The sequence below is a fragment of the Dipodomys merriami genome, unplaced genomic scaffold (assembly GCF_024711535.1).
Source record: "Dipodomys merriami isolate MVZ:Mamm:240054 unplaced genomic scaffold, mDipMer1.0.p SCAF_3923, whole genome shotgun sequence".
Lineage (NCBI taxonomy): Eukaryota > Metazoa > Chordata > Mammalia > Rodentia > Heteromyidae > Dipodomys > Dipodomys merriami.
The window spans coordinates 1-6,432 of record NW_027205519.1 but is presented as its reverse complement, the minus strand read 5'-3'; the positions used below and the strand labels follow the sequence as shown (position 1 = coordinate 6,432).

General features: G+C 41.9%; 1 pseudogene; it reads left to right on the top strand.

Moving 5' to 3' along the window:
- The first annotated feature begins 1,185 nt into the window (after nucleotides 1–1,185).
- On the top strand, nucleotides 1,186–6,125 carry LOC138805443 (myelin protein zero-like protein 3 pseudogene; annotated as a pseudogene).
- The last annotated feature ends 307 nt before the right edge of the window (nucleotides 6,126–6,432 follow it).

Below are 6,432 nucleotides of genomic sequence, written 5' to 3'. Positions count from 1 at the left end.
TCCTGGGCATTATCTCAAGCATCTCACCCACTTCTAGCAACTTCCCTTCTTTCATGGTCTTGCCAATTCTCCTCCTTGTGTTCTCAGGTAAAATAATGCTGTCAGTGAGTAAAGAGCAGAGGACAAGGAAGCAGGTATTCTAGAGAAAGTAAATACTGAAGCCTCTTCCATGGTGAGAAGATAATGAAACCTGCAACTATAGGATAGCGAAGGAGTTAAGATGGTTATGCACACATTTTGTGCACAAAAATTCCAGACCTAGTATGCCGTGTTCAGAGTTTCAGTCCATAATGGTCTGTAACAAAGGCATCACAGTTACAGATAAACCAAGTTCATAATGTCTTTTCTTCTTTTCTTCTGTGCCATTCTGGGGCTTGCACTCAGGAAATGGACACTATCCCTGAAGTTTATTTTTTCCCCTCAAGGCTACTACTTCACCACTGGAACCACAATTCTACTTCTAGTTTTTTGGACATAATTGGAAATAGAATTCGTACAGGCTTTCCTGCCCAAGTTGGCTTCAATCACTTATCCTCAACCTCATGAATAGCTAGGATTAGAAGATTGGCCATTGAGCATGGTAGCAACTCTCTTCCTTTTTAGTTCTTTTTCTTTGTTCCTTTTTTCCAGTTATGGGCCTGAATTCTAGGCTTGGGCACTGTCCCTCATCTCTTCAGCTGAAGGGTAGTCTCAACCACTTGAGCCACAGCGTGATTTCCAGCATTGTTTCTGCTTAAGTAGTAATGAGCAATTGAATCCAGGGCCTCATGCATGCAAGGCAAACACTCTACCACTGAGCCACCTTCCCAGCCCCATCTTTCCTTTTCTTAAAAAAATATTATTAGGAAGATGATGTTCAGAGGGATAACAGTTAAGTCAGTTAAACAGTTGTCAGGTAAAGAATCCATTTTTGGGGGACAATTACACCCCTTTCCTTTTTCTCAATTTATACCTCTCACTGTGGCTTTTTTGTGGTTAACTGGAGATAAGAATCTTGCAGACTTTGCTGCCTAGGGTGATTTTGAACCGTGATCCTCAGGTATCAGTCTGCTGATGAGTTAGGATTACAGGCTTGAATCTGAAAGACAAGATGACTGTTCTGAAGATTGTCCTATATTGGTTATAGGGCTGTGGGCCTGAATGGACTTATGCAGTTAATGCTAGGCAGACCAGTCATCTGGAAGCATGTGTCCCTTCTTAACCCTGATTGTCCCTCAGAACAGATAGGTGATGCTTTCAGAGCAAGAACCAGTTTGTACCAGCTCAACAGACGTCCTCACTATATATGTCTTATTCAACAACTATTGGGTTGCTTATATTATCAAGACATTTTCTTTCTTTTTTTTTTTTTTTTTTTTTTTTGTCGGTCGTGGGGCTTGAACTCTGGGCTTGGGCGCTGTCCCTCAGCTCTTCAGCTCAAGGCGAGCGCTCTACCACTTGAGCTATAGCGCCACTTCCGGTTTTCTGGTGGTTTATTGGAGATAGGAGTCTCACGGTCTCTCCTGCCTGGGCTGGCTTTGAACCTCGATCCTCAGATCTCAGCCTCCTGAGTAGCTAGGATTACAGGCGTGAGCCACCAGCACCCGGCGACATTTTCTTTCTTAAGAACTTTTTTATTGTAAGATTGCAATAAATACAGATTCATCATGGTCTAGGAATACATGTCTGCTATCAGCTTTAATATCAAAGCCACATAGCTGTTCCAAATCATGTTTTATTGATCTTAAAGTAGTTCTTGAATATTAGTCTTTATTAGTAATGATATTATTAATGTAAGTATTAAAGTTCTTCAAACATATTTCTCTTATTAAATGAATCCTTACAGTAACATTGAAAGCATCTTCTGGAGCAGCATTGGAAAAGATACTTGGATAATACTAAGAATGAAGGATGAGAAGTGTGAAAAACAGAACTAAGAATTACCAGTGTGACTGGGAAACATCTTCTACAGAGCAGAATCCCAGATTTCTGGAAACATATCATGTGAGAACAGGGCTTCAAACAGTACATGTGACCACATGGGTGAGCCTCAGTGTTGCTACATAGATGTTATTCCTATATGAAAGTCTCATGTTCGATGGGCTTTCACAACCCCAGATTTATGAAAGTTTGTTGTCTTCTTTCCTTCAATATTACTTCATACTTTGCTATTGAGTGTAATTATTCTTTTAAAACATGAAAACTCAACACCATCTCTTGGACTGAGGCATTTACTGTCTCCCTATGAATAGATCTGTTATTTAAGAGGTTTCCTTGGGCTGGGTAGGTGGCTCAGTGGTGGAGCAATTGCTTTGCATGCTTGAGGCTCTGGGTTCGATTCCTCAGCACCACATAAGCAGAAAAAATGCCAGAAGTGGCACTATGGTTCAAGTGGTATAGTGCTAGCCTTGAGCTGAAGAGCTGAGGGACAGCATCCAGGCCCAGAGTTCAGGCCCCACGAACGGACAACCCCCCCAAAAAAAGAGGCTTCTTTACAGGTGCCAGTGCCTCCCTCCTTTAATACTAGCTTCTCAGGAGGCTGGGATCTGAAGGTCACAGTTGAAGCCTGCCTGGGTGGGAAAGTCCATCAGATTCTCATCTCTAATCAACTACCAAAAAAGCCAGAAGTGGAGCTGTGGCTGAGGTGGTAGAACACTCGGCTGGAGCAAAAACGCATAAGGATAGGCAGCACCCAGCCTGATCCTGAGCCCCAGACCCGCCTTCAGGCACACACACACACACACACACACACACACACACACACACACACACACAACACACACACACACACACACACACACACACACACACACACACACAAGTGGCTTTCTGCCAGACATGTCATGTGGGCCCATGAAATGGTTGGAGACCCCTCTTCAAATGGACTTGCCCTTGTATTTACTCCAGTAATGTGGAAATTGACTTTCAGTCACCTATAGGTCCATTGGTTTAGGATTTGTACTTTGCATCCCACTTCCTCTGCTTGTTTTTTGAGGTGAGTCTTGTAGCTCAACACAGATGTCAATACACTTCAAGATACTGCTTACGGTCTCAAGGCCTGCATTCACACTACACATGGAAAAATAAAACATGACCTGAGAGCCTCTGCTTACTCTGAGGGCCAGCTATCCAAGCAACGGCAGCTTCCTATGAATGGCAAACTGGAATCCAGGCTCAGGTTGTTCACAACAGACAGATGTGAGTTGTGTAAGGCTTGAATTGTTCTAAGGAAAAGCAGAGAATGGAGGAAGGCAGAGGAACTGGGAAAAGACAATCTACCCTCCCATGTTTCCTTGCAGTTCCTGGTCCACATTATATCCTTTGCTAATTGCTCTGCTGTGTGTGTGTGTGTGTGTGTGTGTGTGTGTGTATGTGTGTGTGTGTGTGTGTGTGTGTTTGAGAGTGTCAGTGAATGTTTGCATGTGTACAGTGGTTCTGGGCCTTGAATTAAGGGGCTGGACACTGGGAAGGTAGGGTGAATATGAGCAAGTACATCATATGCGTGTGTGGAAGTAACTCCATCAAACCTCTGAGTGTGCAACTAGTATATACTAATAAAAGTGAATAAATGATTAAGCAATGCTCAAAATCCTCCATAAGCTATTTAGAGATAACTTTAAAAAAGGATCAGGAAGCATAGTTGGTAGGGGATATGAAAAATCTGTAGTTAAAACTGTGGGATCATTCAAGCAAGGTGCTGGTGGCTCATGCTTGTACTCGTAGATATTCAAGAGGCTGAGATCTAAGGATCATTATTTGAAACCTGACCAGGCTGAAAAGTAATCACACTCTATATAAGATATACTACTCAGAAAAAGCTCAAAGTGGCACTCTGAGGCTTAAGCAGTAGAGTGCCCAAATTCAAACCACAGGACTGGCAGAAAATAAAAGAAATAGTCCAAACTTAAGATGTCTAAGGAGTTTTAGACTAAATGTTGTATATAAACAAGTTACTATATTTTGGGGCTCATTTGTTGTTGTTGTTTTAAATATATTATGTATATTCTTCCCCCTATGATATATCCCCATTTGACTTTGAATTGACTTTGATACCGTGCACCTTGTATATACATTTTTCTAATTTGGGGAGGGGAACCAAAATAACAAATTGCTGAAACAAGGACACAGGATGACCCATTGCAACAATGATATCCATAGGACAGTATGGTAGAAATGAACTTTACAACATTGGGTAGGGAAGGGTGGAGGGGAAGGTAAGGGATAGTAGAAAAAAACAAGGGAAGGGGTAACAATGCTTGACTAGAAATGTACTCATTGCCTTATTCATGTATCTGTAGCATTTCTATAGAATCTTCACAATAAAATAAGATTTAGAAAATGAAAAATATCTAGTTACAGCTAAAGTACGAAAGGAAAAATCCGTTCATTCATTTGCCTGTGGCAACAGAAATTAGAAATACACAGTCAATAGATATTTATTGCAAATCCCACACGGATTCATGCCCATGGCTACTTCACCCTCCTTGTCTTCAGGGGAAAGTCAGGAGGAATCAGTACAAGCTTCCTATCCAATAGCAGTCTACTCAATTCCTGTACCAAGACTGCCATCTGTAGTACATCAGATGGAAAAAGTTAACATTCCGTCTAAAAGGGTCTCAAATGAGCCCTATAAACCATAGCATCCAACTGTCCTGATTTAACTCTTATTTCCTTTTCCAATCTACAAATACATATAAACTTGTGGAGGGCTCTACAGAGATGGACAAAGACTTATAAAACATATATTGTTTCACACCTGTAGAAAATTAAAACTAGACCCTTATAAAGCACACTGAACAAGAATCAACTCCAAAGGGATCAAAGACCTTAGAGCAAAAGCAGATACCATGAAAACATTACAGGAAGGAAAAGGAGAAACTCCAGGGCTCCTTGGCACTTGCCAAAAGTTTCTTAATAAAGACCCAGACACACATAAAATCAAAGAAAGGTTGGACAAATGAGATTGCATGAAACTGCAGACCGTCTGCACGACAAAGGACATAGCTATCAAGATCAAGAGAAAGCCCAAGGATTTGGAGAAGATCTTCACTAGGCTTACAATGGACAAGGATCTCATATCTAACATATAATTAGACCTCAAATAATTAAACCCTCCAAAAACAAATCCTCAAAGAAAAACTGCCCGATAAATAAGTGGGCTAAAGACTTAAAGAAAAAGGTCTGAAGAGGAAATAGGAATGGCCAATAGATACATGAAGAAATGATCAAATTCTTTAGCCATAAAAGAAATGAAAATCAAGACAACGTTGAGATTCCACCTCACCCAAGTTTGAATGGCTATAATCAACAAATTTAATAATAACTGATGCTGGAGGGGATGTGCTTAAAGGGAACGTCCTGCATTGTTGGGGGGAGTGTAAACTTGTTCAACCACTTTGGAAGGCAGCAAAACCATGTTTATTGCAGCATTATTTAGCAAAACTAAGATATGGAACCAACCAGATGCCCCTCAGTATATGAATGGATCAAGAAAATATACACAATGGAATTCTATGCCTCCATCAGAAAGAATTAGGCAGGTACCTGAGGAGCAGCCGGGATGCTGCTGATCAGAGCCGCTTGAGGCTAGGGCTGCACCTTCTCTGCCCTAATAGGCATCCTACTCTTGCAGGATTAGTGCAGCTGCTGACATACGAGGTTATGTTGGAGAAAATGTCAAGTTGAGATGTACCTTCAAGTCATCTTCATATGTCACTGACAAACTGACCATAGACTGTAAGTACCGTCCTCCCAGCAGCAGTTGCACAAAATCTATTTTTCACTATCAGTCTTTCCATTACCCAACCACAGCAGGCACTTTTCTGGATCAGATCTCCTGGGATGGAAATGTATACAAAGGGGATGCATCCATAAGCATAAGCAACCCTAACCTGATGGACAATAGGACATTCAGCTGTGCTGTGAAGAATCTCCCAGATGTGCACCATGACATCCCCCTGACGGAACTAACAATCACAGAAAGGGGTTTTGGTACCATGCTGTCCTCTGTGGCCCTTCTTTCTATTCTTGTTTTCATTCCCTCAGCAGTAGTTATTGTTCTGCTGCTTGTGAGAATATCAAAGAAGGCTGCAGGGATGAAAAAGCGGAGGGCTATAAGAAGAATTCTTGGAGTTCCAGGAAGATAGCAGAGGAGAAAGTGGAGGTTAAACAACTCTCGCATAAAAAGCAGTTTTAGTGTTCCAGTGAACAGTCCTAAGTCAGAGAATCACAAGTGTGCCATCACAGTACAGAGAGTTAGACCAGAGAGGGAAAATCCTGGCAAGGAGACAGATCTGAGCACTTGCCAGTAATCGCGGCTGTGGCTGTGGCTGCAGCGGTGGCAGCCGTAGCCGCCATACCTGCAACACAGAGAGTCCGGGACGAAAGAGCCAGATTCGGCAGGTGAGCAAATTCTATTCAACACCAGCAAGAACCGACAAGGAGCAATCATCT